This window comes from Sorex araneus, chromosome 6, assembly GCF_027595985.1.
Source record: "Sorex araneus isolate mSorAra2 chromosome 6, mSorAra2.pri, whole genome shotgun sequence".
Classification (NCBI taxonomy): domain Eukaryota; kingdom Metazoa; phylum Chordata; class Mammalia; order Eulipotyphla; family Soricidae; genus Sorex; species Sorex araneus.
This window is the reverse complement of record NC_073307.1, coordinates 107,620,843-107,648,169: the sequence shown is the minus strand read 5'-3', so window position 1 is coordinate 107,648,169 and position 27,327 is coordinate 107,620,843. Positions and strand designations below refer to the sequence as shown.

The 27,327-nt window shown below is 38.2% G+C and overlaps 1 pseudogene; it reads left to right on the top strand.

The window, feature by feature from the left end:
* Positions 1 to 26,772, top strand: part of LOC101549700 (interferon-induced very large GTPase 1-like) — a 66,928-nt pseudogene extending 40,156 nt beyond the window's left edge.
* Positions 26,773 to 27,327: the final 555 nt, after the last annotated feature.

Below are 27,327 nucleotides of genomic sequence, written 5' to 3'. Positions count from 1 at the left end.
GCAATATTCCCCAAAGAACTATACAGATTCAATGTGATCCCTATAAGGATATCCATGAAATTTTTCAAAGAAATGGATCAAGCAATCCAAAAGGCTTTTCTTGGAGTTTTTTATTCATAAAAGTATCTGGGTGTTGGGATAATAAAGCCTTGCACAAATCTCATTGATTGCATTGTTGATGGTTTTTGCATAATTTTATAGTTTTTTTCATGTAGCTTCTTTTCTGAATGGCTCATGTTTCTCTTGGTAGTACCTTGGATTTCTAAATCTGTGTAGTGTCTCAGTTTCTCCTCTCCAAAGAGTTCGGAATTTACATGTGAAAGTGGTCTTGTCTTCATACTTTGTGTTACCTCATGGCTAGGAACTATCTTCTTAAATTTTTATTATTATGTCCCAAAGTATATTATCATGATACCCCATTACTAAATACCTACATCACTTTTGTATTCTTATTATGACTTGTTCTCTTGTAACCTCTCCTTTTATGAGTCTGTTCACCTTTCCTTGAGTGGTACCTCAGTTTATGTATCTCAAAGGTATGCATTCCTCATTCCTTAAGACTTCTTCAAGGATAGGCTATTTCTTCTTCATTTTATTGTTTCCCAAAAATTCACTATGAGGTTCCCCATATCTATTTGCCTGTAATGTAATTAATTATTAAGTCCATAGAGCAGTTTCAAAAGGAATTTAATGGGAGTATTTAGAATAGAAAGCAGGGACCAAGAAGCAATAAAATATCTTTTGTTCTTTGTTGCTGAAATATAATTGTTACTTCACATTCTATTCATTTCAGCGATTTATTTCAGCTCCACAACATAATCTTTCAATTTATATTCATACTATAAAATTATAAACACAATAAATCTATTTAATGAATACTACCACACAGTCATAAATCTTTTCTTTTTGATGGAAATTATTAATTCCTTCTTTAAGAAACTTTCAAATATACAATGTATATTTTCATCTATAACCACCATATTGTACTTTATATTGTCCAGACATTCATTTTATAAATAATAGTGTACTTTTTAATCCTTTTGCCAACACAACACTTGCCTATTGAAATCAGAAATCTGTCTTCTTTACCTGGTGGGTACAGAAGTGGTAGGGATTATTGTTTAAAATTCCACATACTAGTGAAATTCTAACACCCCTATATACATATTTCTGAATTAATTCACTTAGCATAAAATCCTAATGGTTCAATCCAGATTTTCTTTTTATGAAGCTAAATAATATTACAGTGTAGAGGATGTATATACATGTCTGTGATCCTGCACTCTGACAGAGAGAGAGAGAGACAAAGAGAGAGAGAGAGCTGCCCAAGGAGCCCGCAAACACACATCACCTTTCCCAGTGAGCTAGTGAGTGAGCTTGAATTTTTCACACCGCATTTACAACCCTCTTGGTCAGAGAACTGGTTTCTTCCACCCAAGTTCTCAGGAGCCTGTAAATAAGGGTGGAAAAAAAGAACTACTTTTTGCCAGAAAATAGAAGTCAGTTCTAACCTCAATACAAGTTTTCCATCTTCCCTCACGGAAAAGAATTTCAGGAAGAGGCAAAATCATCAAGCAGAGTAGTTTTACTGAAAGGAATTTACTTGGAGAAATTTGAAGGGAGAGAAAGAGAGACATAAGTGCACAAGAGAGAACTTGGGGTTTTCCAGGGAGTAAAAGCAGAGAATGGCTTTGGGAAAGGGTTATATATAATTTCTCTGCATCGGTTTGTCCTGGAGTTCTCAGGATACATAAAAATGGGTGTTGTCCCATTAGTACTTTTCATGAGCCTTTCATATTTTTATTATGACCATTAGATTCTCTTTTTTTTTCTTTTTGGGTCACACCCAGCGATGCTCAGGGGTTACTCCTGGCTTTGCACTCAGGAATTGCTTCTGGCAGTGCTTGGGGACCATATGGGATGCCGGGGATCGAACCGGGGTCGGCCACGTGCAAGGCAAACGCCCTACCTGCTGTGCTATCACTCCGGCCCCCTAGATTCTCTTTTTCTGAGGGTATCCATGCCTCTCTGGGGAGTGCCTCCTTTATACATCTAAGTGGTGTCTAACTTTATCTCCAAATCACTCAAAATTTGTATTTCAAAGGGACTTGTTCCTCAGGTCTTTGGGCTACTTTAGAAATAGGCTTTTTCAAATAAATTTTTTTAAAATTTTTTATTAGTGAATCACCATGAGGTACAGTTACAGACTTACAAACTTTAGTGTTTGCTTTTCAGTTATACAGTGGTTGACCCCCTCCACCAGTGCCCATTTTCCACCACCAATGATCCCAGGGTCCCTCCTACCACTCCCACCCCATCCTCCCCCCACTCAACCCCACCTCTGTGGCAAGGCATTTTTCTTTGCTCTCTCTCTCCTTTTGGGTATTGTGGCTTGCAGTAGAGGCATTAAGTGGCCATCATGTTGAGCCTATAGTCTGCTTTCAGCCCGCATTTCCCATCCCAAACAGGCCCTCCTAGCATCCTTTACTTGTTGGTCCCTTCTCTATCTGAGCTGCCTTTTCCCCCAGCATGCAAGGCAGGCTTCTAAGCTGTGGAGTAATCCTCCTGGTAGTTATCTCTACTGTTCTTGAGTGTTAGTCTTCATTCTGTTATGTTATATTCCACAAATGAGTGCAATCTTTCTATGTCTATCCATCTCTTTCTGACTCATTTCACTTAACATGATACTCTCCGAGTTGATCCACCTATATGCAAATTTCATCACTTCATCTTTTCTAACAACTGCATAGTATACCATTGTGCAGATGTACCAAATTTCTTTAACCAGTCATCCGTTCTCGGGCACTGGAGATTTTTCCAGATTTTGGCTATTGTAAACAGTGCTGCGATGAAAATATAAGTGCATATGTCATTTCTACTACACTGTTTTGAATCTCCAGGATATATTCCCAAAAGTGGTATTGCTGGGTCAAATGGGAACTCAATTTCTAATTTTTTGAGAATCGTCCATATTGTTTTCCAAAAGGGCTGAACCAGTCGGCATTCCCACCAGCAGTGAAGGAGGGTCCCTTTCTCCCACATTCATGGCAACACCAGTTGCTTTTGTTCTTTCAGATGTGTGCCAGTCTCTTCTGTTCATTTCATCGCCCTGTTTTCTGATGGGGTTGGATGTTTTCTTTTTGTGGAGTTCAACCACTGCTTTGTAGATCCTTGATATCAACCCCTTACCAGATGGGTACTGGGTGAATATCCTTTCCCATTCTGTAGATTGTCTTTGTATTCTGGTAACTGTATCTTTTGAGGTGCAGAAGCTTCTCAGTTTAAGGTAGTCCCATTTGTTTATCTGCTTCCATTTGCTTGGCCAATGGTGTGTTGCCTCTAAAGATACCTTTAGCTTCAATGTTGTGGAGGGTTTTGCCAACATTGTCTTGAATGTACCTGATGGATTGTTGTCTGATGTTGAAGTCTTTAATCCATTTTGATCTGACTTTTGTGCATGGTGTTAGGTAGAGGTCTGAGCCCATTTTTTTGCATGTACCTATTCAGTTTCACTAATGAGATTTGAACAGATGCAATACAAAGTTGGAATATAATAAAATACTCTTCTTGAACATTCAAAATGAGTTTTAGGAAAGATAAATTTGACAACAGTTTTCTTAGTTAGATAGGTAGATGGTAGATAGATAGATAACCATAAGCTGTAATAGTAAATGATTTTGAAAATATTTAAAAAGTGTTAAAATGGAAAACTTAATGAATACAGTGTTAAACTCAAACATTTTTCTATTCTTTATAAATTTAAAGTTCTTCATTGACATATAATACACACAGAATAAAATGAATCAATATATGTAAAAAAGAATCAATATTAGCTATTTGAAAGTTTTGTAAAATCATCTGATTCCAGAATTTTGTTCTTAAGGAAACTTTAGATTACTGCTTAAATTTATAAGCTAAAATTCTGCCTGGTTCAACTTTAAAATATTAACTAATTCTTAAAATATGTGCATTTTTTTCTAGGCCATTCAATTTATTTTCACACACATCTTTCTAGTAGTCTTTATGATCCATTTTATTTCTGCAGCATAGCTTTTTATTTTTCATTCCTTCTGTTGATCTTCACCTCTTTGATTCTCCTTTTCTTGTTCCTTCAAACATAGACTTTTAACTGATTCCTCTTTTCTTTTTCCTTCAAACATAGCCTAAAAAGTTTGTGAGACATCTTTATGGTCATATATTGTGACATAGCTTTAACTTTTTACATAGATCTATACTGTGATGACTCTTCTCATAATACCACTTCTGTATTCCATAGCATCTAATATCTGATAGCTTTATTATTTATGACCTTAAGGTAATTTCTTGTGTCTATACATTTCTTTATTGACTTAAGAGTTATTTGCAAGCAAGTTTAGTGTCCACAATTCAGATTTATTTTTGTTTTCAAGAAAATTGGCCTCCACTGACTAGTCATAATTCATTTCAATGGGAAAGATACTTGGTATAACTTTAACATTCATTTATTTCAATATTTATGTAGTTAAATATTTATTAAGACTTCTTTTGTCTCCCAACATATGATCTTTCCTTGAGAGTGTTCTATGTGTACTGAAAATTCTGTTTATCTCTTTCACTCAGTTGCTTCACTTAATACTTTTATTTTTTCCTATTTTTTGCACCATGTAGTAAGAGGAATTCTGAGATTTCTTATTGTATTGTGTTACTATCAATGTATCCATTGATTATTTTTTATGATTGTTTTGTATATTTGGATTCATCAGTGTTAGGTGCACATATATTGATGACTATTGCTTTTTTATGATGGATCAAACTTTTGGTCATTATATTGTACCATATTTATTTCATTACTCTTTTGGCCAAATGCATTTGTTTTCTTGTTTGATATTTGTAGGGCAATGCCTATAGTGTTCAGGGTTTATTTCTGTTTCTGAGTCAGTCACTGCTGGTAATGCTTGGGGACAATATGCAATATGAGAATTCATGGGGCGGGTTTGAGTCCTGTGAAAGGCAAGTGCCTTAACCACTGTAATGTATTATTCTAGACTCTAAATGTTTATCTTATCATATATTAGAATGCAGAATAGCAGTTCCTGACTTTTTCTGCAATATTGTCTTGGAATACCTTATTTTATTAACTTTGAAATGTCTTTCTATCTCCATGTGAAGCTCTTACCCATACAGTATGTATATATCCTATTTTTCTTTTGAATTGATAAACCATTCTGTTTTAGGTTTGATGAGTTCAGTTTGTCATTCATCTTAGAGTAATTCTTATTACATTGTATGTAGGCATTATTTATTGTCATATAGCTTTGGGTTTTTAAAAATTTATGTTTCTGTTGCTTCTTTTTCTGTTTCAAAAGGCCTTTTATTCAAATGAATTTTCTGTTAATTCAATTGAGTTTTTATTAATTTATTCTTTTATTGAATCACCATGTGGAAAGTTACAAAGCTTTCAGGTTTAAGTGTCAGTTATACAATGCTCGAACACCCATCTCTTCACCAGTGCACATATTCCACCACCAAAAATCACAGTATACCTACCCGCTTCCCCCCACTTCCCTAGCCCCCCATCCAGCATGTGTAACTGGTAAATTTCACTTTACATTCACTTTACTTTGATTACATTCAATATTTCAACAAAAAACTCACTATTATTGATTTGAAGTTTCTCCCCCCTAAAGTCAATCTGCTGAAAAGAAAGCATTTGATAATTTGTTTTCCATTGCCAAGAATAAAGAGATATGAGATCGAGAGGCCGCACTAGCAGCTGCACGATTTTGAATTTCTGTATTTTAGTATTTTAGTAACTAAGTCCAGAGAAATATCTGTCAGAAATCACAACACTGTAAGCTTGTACCTCTCAGCTACTTTATATTCCACATATGAGTACAATTTTTCTATGTCTGTCTCTTTCTTTCTGACTCATTTCACTCAGCATGATACTTTCCATGGTGATCCACTTATATGCAAATTTCATGACTTCATGTTTTCTGACAGCTACATAGTATTCCATTGTGTAGATATACCAGAGTTTCTTTAGCCAGTCATCTGTTTTTGGGCACTCTGGTTTTTTCCATATTGTGGCTATTGTAAACAGTGCGGCAATGAACATAGAAATGCAGATGTCATCTCTACTATACCTTTTTGCCTCTCCAGGATATATTCCCAGGAGTGGTATTGCTGGGTCAAATGGAAGCTCAATTTCTAACTTTTTGAGAATCGTCCATATTGTTTTCCAAAAGGGCTGAACCAGTCGGCATTCCCACCAGCAGTGAAGGAGAGTCCCTTTCTCCGCACATCAACGCCAACACCGGTTGTTTTTGTTTTTTGGGATGTGGGCCAGTCTCTGTGGTGTGAGATGATATCTCACTGTTGTTTTGATCTGCATCTCCCTGATGATTAGTGATGTGGAACATTTTCTTATGTGTCTCTCAGCCATTCACAATTCTTCTTTGGGAAAGTTTCTGTTCAGTTCATCACCCCATTTTTTGATCGGGTTGGCAGTTTTCTTCTTGTGAAGTTCAACTAGTGCACTGTATATCCTTGTTATCAACCCTTTATCGGATGGTTACTGCGTAAATATCCTTTCCCATTCTGTAGATTGTCTTTGTATTTTGGTCACTGTTTCTTTTGAGGTGCAGAAGCTTCTTAGTTTGAGATAGTCCCATTTATTTATCTCTGTTTTCACTTGCTTGGCCAGTGGCGTGTCAGCTTTGAAGATACCTTTAGCTTCAATGTCTGGAGGGTTTTGATGCCCTTGTCTTCAATGTACCTTAGGGATTCTGGTCTGATGTTGAGGTCTTTAATCCATTTTGATCTGACTTTTGTACATGGTGATAGGTGGAGGTCTAAGCCCATTTTTTTGCATGTAGCTGTCCAGTTTTGCCAGCTCAATTTGTTAAACACGCTTTCCTTGCTCCACTTCACATTTCTTGCTCCCTTATCAAAGATTAGATGATCATATATTTGGGGGTGTGTGTCAGAGTATTCAACCCTGTTCCATTGGTCTGCAGGTCTGCCTTTGTTCCAGTACCATGCTGTTTTAATGACTACTGCTTTGTAGTAGAGTTGGAAGTTGGGGAGTCTGATTCCTCCCATTTTTTTCCCAAGAAATGCTTTAGCTATTCGCGGGGCTAATTGTTCCATATCAATTTCAGGAGAGCCTGCTCCATTTCTTTGAAGAATGTCAAGGGTATCCTTATAGGGATCGCATTGAATTTGTACAATGCTTTGGGGATAATTGCCATTTTGACAATATTAATTCTTCCAATCCATGAGCAGGGGATGTCTTTCCATTTCCTCGTGTCCTCTTTTATTTCCTGAAGTATCATTTTGCAGTTTTCATTATACAAGTCCTTTACCTCCTTTGTTAAGCTGATTCCAAGGTACTTGAATTTTTGAGGTGCAATTGTGAATGGGATTGCTTTTCTCATGTCACTTTCTTCTCTCATTATTTGCATATAGGAAAGCCATGGACTATTGGGTATTTATTCTATAGCCTGCAACTTTTCTATATGAGTCAATTGTTTCTAGGAGTTTCTTGGTAGAGGTTTTAGGGTTTTCTAGGTATAGTATCATATCATCTGCGAATAGTGAGAGCTTGATTTCTTCCTTTCCTACCTGAATGGCCTTTATGCCTTTTTCTTGCCTAATCACTATTGCAAGTACTTCCAGTACTATATTGAACAGAAGTGGAGAGAGTGGGCATCCTTGTCTCATCCCTGTTCTCAGAGGGAAGGCTCTTAGTTTTTCCCCATTGAGGACGATGCTTGCCATAAGCTTGTGATACACAGCTTTAACTATATTGAGGAAGGTCCCTTCTATACGCATTTTGGCGAGCGCTTTCATCATAAACGGGTGCTGGATCTTGTCAAATGCTTTCTCTGCATCTATTGATATGATTATATGATTTTTATCATTTTTTGTTGATATGGTGGATTATGTTAATTGATTTCCGATCTTAAACCATCCTTGCATGCCCGGGATGAATCCCACTTGGTCGTGGTGTATGATCTTTTTGAGTAGTTGTTGAATTCTATTTGCTAATATTTTGTTGAGAATCTTCGCATCTGTGTTCATCAAGGATATTGGCCTGTAGTTTTCTTTTTTGTGGTGTCTTTGTTTGCTTTTGGTATTAGGGAGATGTGAACCTCATAGAAACTGTTTGGGAGGGTTTCTGTTTCTTCAATTTCCTGGAAAAGCTTGAGAAGAACTGGCAATAGGTCTTCTTTAAATGTTTGGAAGAACTCGCTAGTGAATCCGTCTGGACCTGGGCTTTTGTTTTTGGGAAGAATTTTGATTACCATTTCAATTTCCTTGATGTTAATTGGACTGTTCAGGTACTCCAGGTCTTCTTGGTTCAGCCTTTGGAGATTATAGGAGTCAAGGAATTTATCCATTTCTTCTAGGTTCTCTTGTTTCCTGGCATAAAGATTTTCAAAGTAGTCTCTGATGATCTTTAGAATTTCATTGGTTTGTGTTGTGATGTCCCCCTTTTCATTTCTGATTCGGCTTATAAGGATTCTCTGTCTCTCTTTCTTTGTGAGTCTTGCTAGTGGTTTATCAATATTGTTTATTTTCTCGAAGAACCAGCTCTTGGTTTCATTGATCTTTTGGATTGTCTTTTGGGTTTGCATGCCATTAATTTCTGCTCTAAGTTTTATGATCTCTTTCCTTCTGCCTGGTTTGGGCTCCTTTTGTTGGTCCTTTTCTAAGGTCTTGAGCTGTGAAGTCAAGTTATTTATGAGGGCCTTTTCTTCCTTCCTGTGATATGCTTGCAGAGCTATAAATTTTCCCCTTAATACGGCTTTAACTGCATCCCACAGGTTCTGGTAGCTTGTTTCTTCATTCTCATTTGTTTCCAGGTATCTTTTGATTTCTTCCTTGATTTACTTCCTGACCCACTCATTGTTCTACATTGAGCTATTTAATTTCCAGGTGTTTGATTTGGTTTTCTGCATCTGTCCATGATTAAATTTTATCTTCAGTGCATCATGGTCTGAAAAGATAGCTGGTACCATTTCTATCTTGTTGATTCTGTTGAGGTATGCTGTGTGGCCCAGCACATGGTCTATTCTGGAAAATGTTCCGTGTGCACTGGTAAAGAATGTGTATTCCTTTTGGGGGGGGGTATAAAGCCCTGTATAGATCTATTAGCCCTCTCTCTTCTGTTTCTTCCTTCAAAGCCAGTATTTCCTTGGTGAGTTTTAATCTTCTTGATTGGTCCAGAGGTGATAGGGCGGTGTTGAAATCTCCAACTTCTTTTGTGTTGCTCACAATGTCCTTCTTAAGGTCTCTTAGCAGCTGTTGGAGGAATTTAGCTGGTCCCTCCTTGGGTGCATAGACGTTTAGGAGAGTGATTTCTTTCTGATGTACATATCCTGTGATTAACAAAAAATGGCCTTCACTATTCCTTCTAATCTTTTCAACCTGAAGTCTATGTTGTCTGATACTGGTAAAGCCACCCCAGCATTCTTGAGGGAGTTGTTTGCTTGCAGGATTGTTTTCCATCCTTTGACTTTGAGTCTGTGTTTGTTCTGGCTATTCAGATGTGTTTCTTGCAGGCGGCAGAATGTTGGGTTGAGCCTCTGAATCCATTTTGCCAGTCTGTGTCTCTTAATTGGTGAATTTAGACCATTGACATTAAGGGAGATTATTGTTATGGGATTTTGCGCCATCTTTGTGTAAGGGTTTGTTGTGCTTGTAGGGGTTCTTCTTGCTTACAACAGTCCCTTTAGTGCTTCTTTTACGTTTGGTTTTGAGTCTATGAAGTTCCTGAGCTGTTGTTTCTCCGTGAAATAGTGTATGGTTCCTTCAAGTTTAACTGAGACTTTAGTCGGGTAAAGTATTCTTGTGAGGCATTGATTTCATTAAGTTTTTTCACTATATCCCACCATTGTCTTCGGGCTTGGAAGGTTTCTTCTGATAGGTCTGCTGTGAATCTAAGGGGTGCTCCTTTGTATATGATTTCTTTCTTTGATCTTCCTGCTTGCAGTATTGTGTCTCTATCCACGGCATCCATCATTTTGATTATGATATGCCTTGGGGATTTTTTATTTGGGTCCCTTTTAGCTGGTACCCTTCAGACTCCTTGGATCTGGATGCCCGCATTCTCTAGCTCTGGGAATTTCTTAGCAATGATGTCTTTGACTGTGTTTTTTTCATTGGGATTTGTTCCCTGTGATTCTGGCACTCCAATGATTCTTATGTTGCTTCTCTTGTGGTCATCCCCTAGGACTCTGATTCACTCTAGAGCCATTTTGAGATCTTTTGCCATTATTTGTTGTTGCCTATATGCTTTCTGCAAGTCATCTTCAAGCTCACTGATTCTTTCTTCGGCTGTAGCCATTCTATTATTGAGGGCTCCTACTGAGTTTTAATTTCATCTACCGATTCTTTTAATTGTGTCACTTTTGTTTGTAGCTTTAAGATTTCTGCTCTCATTTCTTCCTGGATTATCCTAGTGGACCGTTCCAACGCTGCATCCATATCCTCCCTTATTTTATTGGATGTTCGTTCCATAGTTGCTTTGAGTTCCTGAACTATTTTCACGATTTTTTCTCTGAATTCTTTATCTGAGAGGAGATTGTATTTATGGGAAGTCCCTGTTGGGGTTTCTGAGATCCTCTCTTCCATTTCTCCTGGTGGTGGGGATTTTCTCTGTTTCTTCATGTTGTTATGGGCTTTACTGTCGGGCACACTACCTTAGCTCATGAGGGGCCTCAATTGAAGACATAGGGCTATGATGTCTTTAAAAAGGACTTTTTGTTGCACTGGTGTGTTCACTGATGGAGTTTTTGAAATTAGGATGGGATAGGCTAATTAACTATTAGCATATAGTGACTAAGATGACCAGGGTATCTTAAGAGGAATAGGTTATACCGATTGTGACCCATGCACCAAGCATGGAATGGGAGAAACAACTGGAGCAGCATGAGCGGCCGCCTCTCCAGAAATAGGCCACACCCACTTTGAGACCACACCCCCTGATGAGAGGAAACGCCCCTAACCTGGAGAAGAGGGAGGATTCAGGCATGGTGGGCTAGATGGCTGAGAGCTGCCAGGCGGGGCTGGGGGCTTCCGAGCCCATTCAATTGATTTATCTTGTTTTGTAAGTCAGTGCTCAAGAATTTTGTTTTGTGCAACCACGAGATACCACCTCACACCACAGAGACTAGCACACATCCAAAAGAACAAAAGCAACCACTGTTGGAGAGGATGTGGGGAGAAAGGGACCCTTCTACACTGCTGGTGGGAATGCCCACTGGTTCAGCCCTTCTGGAAAACAATATGGACGATTCTCAAAAAATTAGACATTGAGCTCCCATTTGACCCAGCAATACCACTGCTGGGAATATATCCCAGAGAGGCAAAAAAGTATAATCAAAACAACATCTGCACATGTATGTTCATCGCAGCACTGTTTATAATAGCCAGAATCTGGAAAAAACCCGAATGCCCTAGAACGGATGACTGGTTGAGGAAACTTTGGTACATCTATACAATGGAATACTATGCAGCTGTCAGAAAAAAGGAGGTCATGAATTTTGTATTTAAGTGGATCAGCATGAAAAGTTTCATGCTGATGAAATGAGTCAGAAAGAGAGAGACGGACATAGAAAGATTGCACTCATCTAGGGTATATAGAATAACAGAGTGGGAGACTAACACCCAAGAATTGTAGAAATAAATACCAGGAGGTTGACTCCATGGCTTGGAGGCTGGCCTCACATTCTGGGGAAAGGGCAACTCAGAGAAGGGATCACCAACTATAATGTAGTCGAAGTCCATGTGGGGGAAGGGAGTTGCGGGCTGAATGAGGGCTAGAGACTGAGCACAGTGGCCACTCAACACCTTTATTGCAAACCACAACAGCGAATTAGAGAGAGAGAACAGAAGGGAATGTCCTGCCACAGTGGCAGGGTTGGTTGGGGGGAGATGGGATTGGGGAGGGTGGGAGGGATGCTGGGTTTACTGGTGGTGGAGAATGGGCACTGGTGAAGGGATGGGTTCCCGAACTTTGTATGAGGGAAGCATAAGCACAATAGTGTATAAATCTGTAAATGTGCCCTCACAGTGATTCACTAATTAAAAATAAATTAATTAATTTAAAAAAAAAGAATTTTGTTTTGTGGTTACATCAACTTCCTGTATCTAAAATAGCCTGGTTATGTTGATATCACCTAATCACTATATAAATCTAGATTCAATTTTTTTCTTCAGATTTTTTATTTTATAAAATATAAATTGGTTGCTGCATTCTTTTACTTTTTTATTTGATTTTGCATTTCTAATTATTATCTTTTTCAAGGTCTGCGATTTCTGCTGCTGCTGTTTTGTACTTTTGGGCTGCAGTAATCAATGCTCAGAGCTTAATTCTGTCTCTGAACTCAGGGATAACTAGTGACAGAGCTTGGGAACTATAAAGAATGACTGGATACAACCAAGGTAGACAACGTGAAAGACAAGCACCTTAGCAGCTGTAATATTTCTCTGACTACCTTGTGATATTTTTAAGATGCCAGAAAGAGAACGCTTATCTCCTGCATGAAAGTCATGTGATGGACCATCGAGTCACATATGTATTTTAACATTTCTTGTAGACCAGGCATGGTAGTAGTAAGAACCTTCAGCTTAAGTTTATTGGAGAGACCATTAGTTCTCTCTCCCCTGCATTTAAATAATTATTTGAATATAGTCTATATTGCTTCTCTTCACCATTTTCTCCCCCCTCCATTTTAAATCAAATCACCATGAGATACAAAGTTACAAAGTTATCCGTGATTGAGTTTCAATAATAAATGTTGTGACACCCATCCCTTAACAGTTCACCAGTGTACATTTCCCCCAATATTGCCCATATCCACCCATGCTCCATCCTGCCTTTATGACAGGCAATTTCTCTCTCTCTCTTCCTCTCTCTCTCGCTCCCTCGCTCTCACTCTCTCTCTCTTCTTCATTTTAAGCATTGTGGTTTGCAATATAGGTACTGAAAGAATATCATGAAACCTTCTTTTAGACCTGAGTTCTTTCATAGAGTGACTGTTTTAAAATATATTTCTCTTATATTGATTGTCTTATTTTATGTTTTAAATATTTTTTTTATTTTTTAATTAGTGAATCACCATGAGGGTACAGTTACAAATTTACACATTTTCGTGCTTGTGTTTCCCTCATACAATGTTCGAGAACTCATCCGTCCACCAGTGTCCATTCTCCACCACCAATGAATTCAGTATACCTCCCACCCCCCCAACCCTATCTCCCCCCACCCGACCGACTCTATGGCAGGGCATTCCCTTTTGTTCTCTATCACCAATTGGGTGTTGTGGTTTGCAACAGGGGTATTGAGTGGCCACTGTGTTCAGTCTCTAGTCTACTTTCAGCATGCATCTTCCTTCCTGCTAGTGGTCCCAACCAAATTTTACTTGGTGTTCCTTTCTTTATCTGAGCTGCCGTTTCCCCCAGCTTGTAAGGCATGGTTCCAAGCCATGGAACCAACCTCCTGGTACTTAATTCTACTATTCTTGGGTGCTAATCTCCTACTCTGTTATTTTATATTCCACAGATGAGTGCAATCTTTCTATGTCTGTCTCTCTCTTTCTTACTCATTTCACTTAACATAATACTTTCCATGCTGATCTACTTATATGCAAAGGTCATGACTTCATAATTTCTAACAGCTGCATAGTATGCCATTGTATAGATGTACCAAAGTTTCTTTAACCAGTCATCTCTTCTCGGGCACTCAGGTTTTTTCCAGATTCTGGCTATTGTAAACAGTGCCGTGATAAACATATAAGTTCAGATGCCATTTCGACTATACTTTTTTGCTTCCTGGGATATATTCCCAGAAGTGGTATTGCTGGGTCAAATGGGAACTCAATTTCTAATTTTTTGAGAAGCGTTTGTATAGTTTTTCAAAAGGGCTGAACCAGTCAGCATTCCCACCAGCAGTGTAGAAGGGTCCCTTTCTCACCACATCCTCGCCAACAGCAGTGGCTTTTGTTCTTTTGGATGTGTGCCAGTCTTTGGGGTGTGAGGTGGTATCTCATGGATGTGTTGATCTACATCTCCATGATGACTAGTGATTTAGACCACTATTTCATGTGCCTTTTGGCCATTCATATCTCTTCCTTGGGAAAGTTTCTGTTCATTTCTTCGCTCCATTCTCTCATGGAGTTGGGTGTTTTCTTTTTGTACAGCTCAACCAGTGACGAATATACCCTTCATATCAACCCACTCTCTGAAGAGTATTGGGTGAATATCCTTTCCCATCCTGTAGATTGTCTTTATGTTCTGTTCACTGTATTTTTTGCGGTGAAGAAGCTTCTTAGTTTAATGTAGTCCCATTGGTTTATCTATGTTTTCACATGCTTGGCCAGTGACGTGTTATCTTTGAAGATAACTTTAGTTTCAATATCATGGACGGTTTTTCTCACTTTGTCTTCAGTGTACCTTATGATTTGTGGTCTATTGTTGAGGTCTTTAATCCATTTTGATCTGACTTCTGTGCATGATATCAGGTCGAGGTCTAAGCCCATTGTTTTGCATGTGGTTGTCCAGTTGTGCCAGAACCATTTGTTAAAGAGGTTTTCCTTGCTCCACTTCACATTTCTTGCTCCCTTATCAAAGATTAGATGATCATACACTTGGGGTTGTGTGTAAGGATATTCCACCCTGTTCCATTGGTCTGCAGCTCTGCCTTTGTTCCAGTATCATGCTGTTTTGTTACTGCTTTGTAAAGTTTAAGGTTGGGGAGGGTGATGCCTCCCATTGTCTTTTTCCCAGAGTTGTTTTTGCTATCTGTGGGCATTTGTTGTTCCATATGAATTTCATGATTGCTTGATCCATTTCTTTGAAGAATGTCATGGGTGTCCTTATAGGATCGCACTGAATCTGTATAATGCTTTGGGGAGTATTGCCATTTGGACAATGTTGATTCCCCCTATCCATGAGCAGCGGATATATTTCCATTTCCTCATGTCCTCTTTTATTTCATGGAGTAGCATCTTGTAGTTTTCTCTGTAGAGGTCTTTTACTTCTTTGGTTAAGCTGATTATGAGGTACTTGATTTTCTGGGGCACGATTGTGAATGGGATTGTTTTTTTCATGTCCTTTTCCTCTGTCAACTGTTTGCATATGGGAAGGCCATGGATTTTTGGGTATTGATTTTATAGCCTGCGACTTTACTGTACAAGTCTATTGTTTCTCAGAGTTTCTTAGTTGAGACTTTAGGCATCTCTAGATATAGTCTCATATCGTCTGCGAATAGTAAGAGTTTGATTTTTTCCTTTCCTATCTGGATGCCCTTGATATCTTTTTCTTGCCTTACAGCTATCACAAGTACTTCCAGTATTATATTGAACAGAAGTGGTGAGAATGGGCATCCTTGTCTTGTCCCTGATCTTAGAGGAAAGTCCCTTTGTTTTCCCCATTGAAGATAATGCTTGCTGTAGGCTTGTGGTAGATGGCTTTGACTACCTTGAGGAAAGTTCTCCCAAAACCCATTTTGGTGAAGGTTTTCATCATGAATGGATTTTGGATCTTGTCAAATGCTTTCTCTGCATCTATTGATATGATCATATGTTTTTTATCTATACTTTTATTGATATGATGGATTATGTTGATTGATTTCCGAATGTTAAACCATCCTTGCATCCCCGGAATGAATTCCACTTGGTGAGGTTTTTTTGATGAATTGTTGGATCCTATTTGCTAATATTTTGTTGAGGATCTTTGAATCGGTGTTCAACAGGGATATTGGTCTATAATTTTTTTTGTTAATGGTGTCTTCATTTGCTTTTGGTATTAGGGAGACATGTGCTTCATAGAAACTGTTTGGGAGAGTTTCTGTTTTTTCAATTTCCTGGAAAAGCTTGAGGAGAAATGGTAACATGTCTTCTTTAAATGCTTGGAAGAATTAATCAGTGAATCCATCTGGACCTGGGCTTTTGTTTTGGGGATTATTTTTTATTACAGTTTCAATTTCCTTGATACTAATGGGTCTATTCAGGTATTCCAAGTCGTCTTGGTTCAGTCTTGGGAGATGGTAGGAATCAAAGAATTCATCCATTTCTTTTAGGTTCTCTTGTTTTGTGCTATATAGACTTTCAAAGCAGTCTCTGACCATCCTTTGAATTCCATTGGTTTCTGTTGTGATCCCTTCCTTTTCAGTTCTGATTCGGTTTATTAGGGTTCTCTCTTTCTCTTTCTTTGTGAGTCTTGCTAGCAGTTTATCAATCTTGTTTATGTTCTCAAAGAACCAGCTCTTTGTTTCATTGACCTTTTAGATTGTTTTCTGGGTTCTCATGTCGTTAATTTCTGCTCTAATTTTTATTATTTCTTTCCTTCGGTTTGTTTTGGGTTCCTTTTTATGGTCCTTTTCTAAGACCTTGAGCTATGAAGTCAAGATATCTGTGTAGGCCCTTTCTTCATTCCTAAGGAATGCTTGCAGAGCTATAAATTTTTCTCTTAACACAGCTTTAGCTGCATCCCATAGGTTTTGGTAGCTCATGTAGTCATTCTCATTTGTTAAGTGGTATATCTTGATTTATTCCTTGACTTCCTTCTTGACCCTCTCATTGTTCAACACTGAGCTGTTTAATTTCCAGGTGTTTGCTTTGATTCACTGAGTCTGTGTGTGTTTAGCTTCTATCTTCAGTGCATTGGAAATTAATGTGTATTCTTTCTTTTTGGGGTGTAAACCCTGTATAGGTCTATTAGTCCTCTCTCTTCTAGTTCTTCCTTCAGAGTCAGTGTTTCCTTGCTGAGTTTTGTTCTTGTCGATCTATACAGAGTTGATAAGGTGGTGTTGAAGTCTCCGACTACTATTGTGCTGCTAGCAATGACCTTCTTAGAAGTTGTTAGAAGTTTTTTAAGTATTTAGCTGATCTCTCATTAGGTGCATATATGTTTAAGAGTGTGATTTCTTCCTATGGTACATATCCCTTTATAAATAGAAAGTGACCTTCGCTGTCCCTTCTAATCTTTTTCAACCTGAAAATCTGTATTGTCAGATACTAGTATGGTACCCCAGCTATTTTGAGGGAGTCGATTGCTTGTAGGATTGTTTTTCATCCTTTGACTTTGAGTCTGTGCTTGCTCTGACTGCTCAGGTGTGTTTCTTGTTGGTAGCAGAATGTTGGGTTTAGTTTCCGAATCCATTTTGTCACTCTGTGTCTTATAATTGGTGCATTTAGGCCATTGACATTGAGAGGGATTATTGTCATGAGGTTTTATGTCATCTTTCTGGGGTTTGTTGTTCTTGTAGGGTTTTTCCTTGTGTTACTATATCCCCTTTATTCCTTCTTTTAAATTTGGTTTTGAGTCTATGAAGTTCCTGAGCTGTTGTTTATCCGAAAATAGTGTATTGTTCCTTTGAGTTTGAGTGAGAATTTATCTGGATAAAGTATTCTTGGTGAGGCGTTCATCTAGTTGAGTTTTTTCACTATGTCCCACCATTGTCTTCGGGCTTGGAGGGCTTCCTCTGATAGGTCTGCTGTAAATCTAAGGGGTGCTCCTTTGTATGTGATTTTCTTCTTTGACCTTGCTGCTTGCAGAACTGTGTCTCTATCCACAGCATTCGTCATTCTGACTATGATAGGCCTTGGAGTCTTTTTATTCGGGTCTCTTTTTGCTGGTACTCTTTGGCTCCTTGGATCTGGATGCCTGCCTTCTCCAGCTCTGAGAATTTCTTAGTCTTTGTGTTTTTTGCATTGGGGTTACTTCCCTGTGCTTCTGGTACTCCAGTGATTCTTATGTTGTTCCTCTTGAAGTCATCCACAGGGACTCTGATTCACTCTATAGGCATTTTGAAGTCTTTGCCATTATTTGTTGTTGCCTGTAAGTTTTCTGCAGCTCATCTTCAAGCTCACTGATTCTGTCTTGACTATAGCCATTCTACTGTTGAGGGCACCTACTGAGATTTTTAATTTATCTACCGATCCCTTTTTTTGTGTGACTTTTGTTTGTAGCTTTGAAGTTTCTGCTCTCCTTTCTTACTGCATTTGTTGGTGGACCATTCCAATGCTTCATTGATATCCTCCCTTAATTTTGGATGTCTGTTCCATGCTTGCTTTGAGTACATTGAACCTCTTCAAGTTTCCTCTCTGAATTCTTTGTCTGAGAGGTCATATATGTGGGTAACCCCTGTTGAGGCTTCTGGGATCTTTTCTTTATCCTCTCTTAGTGGAGGGGATTTTCGCTGTTTCTTCATATTGCTATGGAAGCATAGAGTTGCAACCTTGTAGTTGTTCTACCTTTATTTCCTTTCACTGTCCGGGGAGAGGAGGGCCTTGGACAGCGGGCAGGGACACTGGATGTCAGGACAGGGTGATCGGCGGGTGGGTCTAGTGGTGAGAAGTGCCACGCATGTGGACGTGGGGCACGCTCACACATCTGGCCAGGGACAGGCGACATTGACTATTTTGATGGAGTAAGAAACAACTGGTAGTTTTATGTTTTGTTATTCTTTCATATTTCCTTATTCTTATTAATTTTCCAACCTGTATTTTTTTACTTCGCTGAGAAAAATCTATCTTAGATCTCTAATATTGTTTTCTCTGCAAGATTGAGACTACTTCTGAGATTGAATTTTGGTCAATGTGTTCTTCACACCTAACTCTCTCTTTGGATGTTATAGTGAGTGGCACAATTCTATTTAAGAAGTATGAAGGAGAGAGATGTGAAAAAGAGGGAAAAAAGACAAAGAAACAGAGACCCATAAAATAAAAAAAAAATAGAAATGTATGCACTGCAAGATGGAATGTGGGTGGCTCCAGAATGGAATGCCTATTTGGAATTTTAATACCTTTATTATTGTGCCCATAGACGCTCTTTTAAACAATCTTGAACATATTTTTATATATTTAATATTCTCTTATTTTGTTGTTTTGAGGAATTGTAAATTATTATTGTGATATTCTCTAATTCTATATCTTTCCATTTGATTACTAAAATTTTAGCATTTCTTTAAAGCATCCTATCTAGTTTTTACAACAGTTGTCTGCTAAATGTTTCTACTATGCATCTGTTAGCTTTTATTTTTTTTTCCCTGTATGTAGAGTGATGACCTTAGACTCAGAATTCTCTTTTGATTATATGGTCATCATCAGGTGAGGGAGAGTAATGAGGAAATTAAAAACTATTATCAACCACTGTGTGGCTGTTTAGAAGGAGTTTGAGAGGAGCAATTTAATTTCAGTGCTCTATAATATCTCTTTTCCTCTGTAGCTATAACCACTTCTATCCATTTATTTGGTCTTTGAGGTCACACTCTGCAATGCTCAGAGGTTACTCCTGGCTCTGCACTCAGTAATTACTTCTGGTGTTGTTGCTCAGGGCACCATGTGAGCTATGGGAGATAAAATCCAGGTTAGCCATGTGCAAGGCAAGAACCCTACCCACTCTGCTATCTCTGTGGCTCCAAGATTAAGAGCACCTAACAAATGGAATCTTTACTTTGAGATATGTGAACAAATGTGTAACTGGATATTTTGTTGTTATTTTTCCAGTCTATCCACAGTAGAAACATCCCCTCTTGAGGCACATTTCAGAAAAAGAAAACAAGATCTCTGAAAGGAATTAAGAGAAACATTGGTTACCCGAGATTCAACAACACCCAAATACATTCACAAGAGTTAGAACACCTAGAAGAAAAAGAAATTAAGAAGCTAAAATTATAGACATACATTTCCAGCGAAAATGACTCTGGAGAAATTACTGAACATGTCTGACTCAAAGAGTCTTTTACAGTTACAGAAATCTCAGGTGAAAGAGATGGAGGAAAAGCAGAAGCAGGCCAAGCAGGCACTACAGGAGTTAATAGCTTTGCTAGATTCAGGGAAGCAACAGCAGGAAGAGGCAGTAAAGAGTAAAGAAATAGAACTGAGGCAAGCAATGGACATTCCCCAAAAGTACTGGCTACCTCCTGAAATGTCTCTAAGAGAAGTCGTGGATAATGTAAAGAGACAAATCAACCTCACAGAGAAGACACTGTCCCATAGACAGAACCTCCCGGATAGAGAGCTAGTGAGATGGGCATCTGGAGGGCTTGCCCTGCAGGGAATTTATAAAACCAGTTCCCTCAGAGACCTGCTAGAACAGAGAGAGGAGCTTCTCATCGTCCCTGAGGAGTTCTCACTCTTTGTCCCTGAGCAGGGCACACAGATGGAAACAAATGAATTTACATCTTCCCAAGCGGAATTGATGTTCAGCCAGATAATAGGAAAGCTTGGATTCAGTATTTCTGCTGTACCCAAAGGTATTGGTTGGGGAAGTAGTTTGGAAGCTAAAGAAGATGAGAGCAAACACTCAGAACCCATGGAAACCAAACAATCATGTTCTGAGCACTCTTATTTCTGTTCAACCAAGTTCATGTATGTTCCCCTAGTCTCCTGCCACTTTTCCGTTGATCAACTCCAGCTCTCCAAGGCAGCTCTCCAGGAATTGAAATGCATAGAAGACCTTCTGAATCACTACAGAGCTTCAGAGAGAAATTTGTTTGTGAGACACAGGACAGAAAATTTCTTCCAGAGGTTTGGCTCTCATGCTAACCAGGGCCCTCTGCACCTGGGAGGAATCTACTGGTGGAAGGCTGTGTCACAGGGTTTCCAAAGTGAGCAGCTGGAAGAAGTAAAACAGCAGTCAGCAGAAATGCTAGATGCTTACATCAGAGGCTGCTACAGTGGCATCAGCATGACTGCTGCTACAGGAGTGGATATGACATCCTCGCATTCCAACAGAGCCTCTCAAAACACAGCCCCTAGAAACCTCCGAAACAGGATAGAATTATCTATGGTCCAGACAGGTGGCCCACTAGAAGCAAATAGTCTTACTCAGTGGAAAGCTGGCCTAGTTGCCAGTAATCAAACCTGGTGTATCATTGACAGGGGACTTCAGTTGGTACCCATTTGGAACATCATCCTTCGCAACCACAGTAAGGATTTTAAGGACCCTTTTCAGTTAGCTAACAGCCTGGTAGAGAACTATGAGCATTTGACTGGACTCACTGCCAAGATCCATGTGGGAGAAGATTGGCTGAGTGCTCAAAAGGAGGCTAGGGATTTCCTAGAGACTGTGAAATCCTGGGAGGTATCTGTCCCAGATGAACAGCTTAATAAACTGATGGATTTTATGCAAGTGCTGTGTGAAAGAGAGAAAGGTTATGACAGTTGGATTAGCATATGTCTAACTGATTTGAGTCTTCAACATTTTCTGGTAAATATTTTCAATTTCTGCAAAACTTCTTCCATTTATAACAATCAATTGATAAAGTCTCAGTTGCGCAGCCTTCTGTATCCTCATATCTATAGTGTGAAACACTTTCCCCAGAAACAGTCTATCCTGAAGTGGATCTCCCAGTCAGAATCAGTACCAGAGGACATCAATATCACCAAATTTTCTGAATTAATGAAAATGTTAAAAGAAGCCCAGAGTCATCTCATGGAAGTAGAAGCCAGATTTCAGCCCCCAGAGGTAGTGGAAGAGGCTCAAAGAAAGGTCACTTATAAAGTGAGTGTGTCTCTTCGCAGCTTCTTGAATCACCTCCAAGAAACACAGCAGCCAGACACACAGCTCTTGCTGCTTTCCATTGCATCTCATGTGGGATATAAAGTTAATAGCAATACTTTTCAACATCTCCTGGGGTGTGATGAATTAAAATTCCTGTCGCATAAAATGCAAACTGCCCATGAGAAACATCAGAAGCTCCAAAATGTCAGCAGGTGCAGGGCTCAGGCATTCCTGGTGCTCACAGGGTTGACAGCTGCTCTTGGAGACACAGCAGTGTCTCTAAAAGAGAAAACACAGCATTTGGAACTGATTAAGCAGCATATGGGACAGTCTTTGGCTACAGAAGTTTTCTATGTTCTCAACAAATATGGAGCATGTCATAATTCAGAAGACCTAGAAAAGGACTTGGAATTGCTTATTAATGGGAACTATGAAGACACCAAGTTCTCACCGCATAATCATGATGTGAAGAAACAATGTCAAAGTCTCAACAATGAAAATATGGCATCCCATGAACTATATGACTCATTACCATGTCACACGGTGCATCATAAACCATGTGACAATTACAAGAGACATGTCCATGAAAGTGAACCTTTTCTAGAAGTACTCCAGCGACTAGACCTAAAAGATAAGTTCCCCAAAAGGATGACCAGGGCTGACTTCCATTTGATTCACAAGATTTCTCTGCAGAACAACAAACCCACATCTGAACAGGAACTTCCTCTCTATTTTGTACAGATGTTAATAATGCTAGATTAAGGAGTAAGATACCTGATTTTCAAAAATGATGAAAGAACAGAAAATAAAGTCTCTTCCAGCAGGTTCAATCAAGACAATGAAGCTTTTGATCCATTTGAAGACAAAATTGAAGAAAATGAGAATTCCATATCAGCAACTATTCTCATGCCCCACATTCACCCTATGGACATTCAGATGGCCATACTTCACTGTGCAGATGATTTTGCCAGACAGTACCTTCTGGAAAAACTCTCTATTTGTCAGTTTGCCCTCCCCCTTCTTGTACCCAATCCCTGCAATTCTCAGATTGAATTTAACCTTTCGTCTCTCAGTCAAGTTCGGAGAAGCTGGCAGCAGAGAATGAAATCATCACATGAGAACAACATTTTCAATAACCAGCTTATGTGCCAAGTCCATGCCCCCATTGTGTCTTTTGTTAGAGTTGGAAATGGCTTCTCAGCTTCCAAATCTCAGATCATGAACTGCCTTCTCAGTCAACAGAAACATGATATCTTTTTTCACAGACATTGCAAAGGGAGCAGCAAAAACTGTCTCTTGATGGGAGGTGTGGTAGAAATCTGCTGGTTCTGTCCTGCAGGGCAAGAAGAGGACAGGTTTGACAGCTGTGTGACCTTTACCAATCTTCATGGAAATGCAAGGGAATATCAACAGCAACTCACATTCCTGCAAAAGGTATCTTCTGTCCTTGTGATCCTTCTGTCAGCTTCTGAAGACAATAAAGAAAACCAAGACTGTGTCTTTCACCTGTGTCAGTCATCAAAACCTTTCATCTTATTGTTTGATGATGAAGAAAATGTAATGGCTAACACATCTAGTCCCAAAGTAAAAATTGGCATCAAAAACAAACATGAATCAGAATTAACAGAAGAACTCACAATTGCTATTAAAAAATTGCTAAAACTCTCAGAAACCACTCAGAGTCTAGAGGATTGTGCTAATATTGCTCGGGAGCATGGATTTCTTGTAGATGAAGACCAAAGGGAATATAAAGAAGCCAAAGAAAAGACAGAGACTATAATGGCTCTTCTGCAGGAAATTGACATATCTCTGATAAAGGAAAAGTTCCTACCTCTTCAGGGTCAATTGTGGCAAAAGTGGTGTGAAAACAACAAAGAATTATATCATCTTAGAGATAAAAGAAATACAAGCATAAAAACAAAAAAACAAAAACTAAGGCAGCAACTGTTGAAAAGTGTCTTTCCACTCAATAATTTAATGCAATCTTTCCTTCAAATTCTTCAGACACATTCTGAAACTCACAGGAAGTTACTCTTGCAGTGGTTGACTGTGTTTTTAGACAAGTTGACTTCAGAAAAATGGGAAACACTGGATAAAGATAAAATGATTTTATGGTCATTGATCCAAACAAATAATGAGAGATCACCCAAAACCATTGACCTGAAAATCTTGAAAAGTAAAATGAAATCTACCTTCAAAGAGATTAATAATTGCAGCTTGGGAATTGATCACTTTCTCCGAGAAGCTGGTCACATCTATGAAGCTTTGGAAGAAATGACTCCTGATAAAGAAATGAAGAAAATTTTTCTCTCCCTACCCCAGATTGCTGCAGATCTGATGATGTCTGGGTTTTCCATTGAGCTGATGGATGGTGATGCTTCATATGTGCCTCTAAATTGGGTAACAGCTATTTTGGACAATATCTCAGAGAAACTTGGACACAAGAAGTTTTTTGTTCTCTCTTTTCTTGGAAGAGAGAGTTCTGGGAAGTCCACCCTCCTTGATGCTCTTTTTGGACTACAATTCATTGTCAGTTCTGCAAGATACACCCAAGGTGCCTACATGCAACTCCTAAAGGTGGAGGAAACATTCACAGAAGAACTTGGGTTTGACTTTTTCCTTGTTGTGAACACAGCAGGACTTTGGGCCCCAGAAATAAGCAACAAATCCCCAAATCATGACAATGAGTTGGCTACTTTTGTCATTGGACTTGCAAACTTGACTCTGATCAATATTTTGGGGGAAAATTCAACAGAAATGCAAGATCTATTGCAAATAGTTACACATGCTTTTCTAAGAATGAAACAAGTAAAAATCTCTCCAAGTTGCCTATTTGTCCATCAAAATGTAGGGGAAGTTACAAATAAAATCCAAACGATGGAAGGAAGAAGGCAACTAGTGCAGAGACTAGATGAAATGACAGTGGCAGCTGCTGAACAAGAACAATATTCAGATATAACCTGCTTTAATGATGTTATTAAGTTTGATGTCAACACTCAGGTTCACTACTTTGCTCACCTCTGGGATGGCAAATCCCCAATGGCCCCTCCCAACCCTCGCTACAGCCACAATGTTCAGGAACTAAAACGTCAAATTCTTGAGACTGCCAAACAGCAAAATAGAGAAGGCATCATGAAAATATCAGATATAAAAATGAAGGTTCAAGATCTTTGGAGAGCGCTTCAGAGTGAGAACTTTATTTTCAGCTTCAGGAACACACAAGAGGTCCTGGCCATGAGCAAACTGGTAGACACTTATAACCGTTGGGCTTGGGAGTTGTGGAGTTACATACTAAACTTACAGAATCAATTTATGAACCAGATTCAGAATGGACAAATGCAGACTCTTGAGATAACCAAACTTCTGACTCTAGTTACAATAAAGTACAATGCCATCAAGAAAGAAATTGAACAATATTTTAATGAAGATCCAGATAGAGAAATACTCATTCAATGGAAAACAATCTTTGAATATAAGATAGAAATCCTTAGAGATGCACTTATATCAGAGACCCAAACAAAACTCAATGAAATAATCAGTTTTAAAAAATGTCAAGAAAACCTTGACAATAAAATATCAGTTTATGAAAAGGAATTAATGAAAAGAAGCAACAAGTTGGTGTTAACTATAAAAGGTCAAGAGTTGAGTAATGAAGAACTGAAACAAAAATTTGATCCACTTTGGGAAACCTGGATCTATGATGTAATCTCAAATTATCATCCTGGTCAAGAACCTGATATTGATATAGACTCTAGAAGTATACTTTCCTATCATTTCAACCATGTGAATAATATTGGGGACATAATTAATAAAAAATATTGGAAAAACTTCAAAATCAACTATGACAAGCATATAAAACTAAAAAGGACATACTTTTCTAACTTGACAATAGATGTTAAGGACAAAATATCTATAAAGAATACCACTGACCACATTATTTCAAAAGTTAATGAAATAATTGACTACTATAGAAAACAGCAGCTTGATTACAATGATAATTACTTCCACGTAATACTGTATATCCTGGAAGAAGAGGCTAAATATACATCTTCAAAGGAAAAATACTACTTTACAAATAAATATAAAATTGACTTATCTTTGAGTTTGTTCAAAGATGCATCAGAGAAATTTAAGGAGATGCACAGAGCATTCAAGAAAGCAAATGATCCTCTATACTATTTGGAAAATAAAAAAGGTGAATTCTTCATGAGATTTAAGATGTATTATAAAGAATCATACTCAGTCAAAAAATTTGTTGATTTTCTATGGCATAAACTGACTCCAGCTGTCTCCAACACCATATGGAGAAAAATCGTGCCTAAAATGGTTGGAGACGTACGAGCAACCTGCCCTGAACTCAATGGAAACAGGGCTACCCTGGAAAAGCATGTCCTCATCTCTCTGGCAGAAGAAGAAAATTTTGATAATTATTGGCAATATATTCATAATCCACAATCGTTTTTTAAGATTTACATTGACACCCACATTAAAAAATATCATTTTAGAAAAGGAAGTGAAAGAATGAATTCATTTTTACATGTAATTCTAGATGATATCAGGTATACCATATTCTCAGCAATTCATTCATCCACAGATAAAGCTAAAGACATGGATGGCACTGTGACTGCAGCTGCGTGGTTTGAGTCATTCTGTAATTACCTGAAAAGTGACTTGATTTTTCTACAAAAAGACTTAGTAACCATTGAACACCAGGAGATAAAAGATATTTATTTTCTCAAAGAAGTCATGAGTTACAGTTTGGATTCAGCAATAAGGATAATAAAAGATAAATGTTTAAGTGTGACTATGGAAGAAATAGTTCCTGAAATTACAAATATTCTTTGTGAATATCTCTGTGGCTGCTGGGAACCGTGTCCTTTCTGTAAGGCAATTTGCATAAACACAATCCCGGAACATGATGGAGACCACAGTGTTCCCTTCCATCGTCCACTGGTTTTCAATGGGAGAAAATGGGATGGGACAGACCACTTTTCTCTTGAATTCTGCACTAGTTTAGTAGCAAGTGACTGTGTATTTAATGTGGAAGATAAAAGAAAAATTCCATATAAGACCTACCGAGAGGCAGGAGGGGTTTATGCCACATGGAGCATCATTCCAGACTTCTCCACCCAGCCATACTGGAAATGGTTTGTCTGTCGTTTCAAATCACAGTTGGAAGAAGCATATAAGCTAAAATTTGAAGGTAAGGGGAAAATTCCTGATACATGGTACAGAATTACAAAGCAGAATGTGCTAGAAGACTTGAGAAAATAAAAATAATCACAATTACAAGAGATAATTTTAATAATTCCCAAGAACAAACCTATCTTAAAATAAATCCATCTTACAGTAGACATTCTTATTAGTTCCATGCTGCAACTGAATATTTTGAAAATAAATTAATACTTCAAAAACTGAATGATTTCTGTAAAAAATATGATTCAGCTCAATTTCTTATATGAAAACAATTGTTAGACAATAAATGATTAAATAAAATTAAATTAAAAACTGTTTATATTTTAAACTATTATTTAACATGGCTCTTTTATTTATTTTTTTATTTTTAATTTTTTTATTGAATCACCATGAAAAAAGTTACAAAGCTTTCAGGTTCAAGTCTCAGTCACTCAATGATCAGATCCCCATCCCTTCATCAGTGTACATGTTCCACCACCAAGAACCCCAGTAAACCCCCCTTCCACCCCCCACCTGTGTGGCTAATGATCTTCACTTTATTCTCTCTATACTTTGAATACATTCAATCTTTCAACAGAAAACTATTATTGTAGTGGGATTGCTTGGAGCACATAGACTAGAGACTAGAGACCA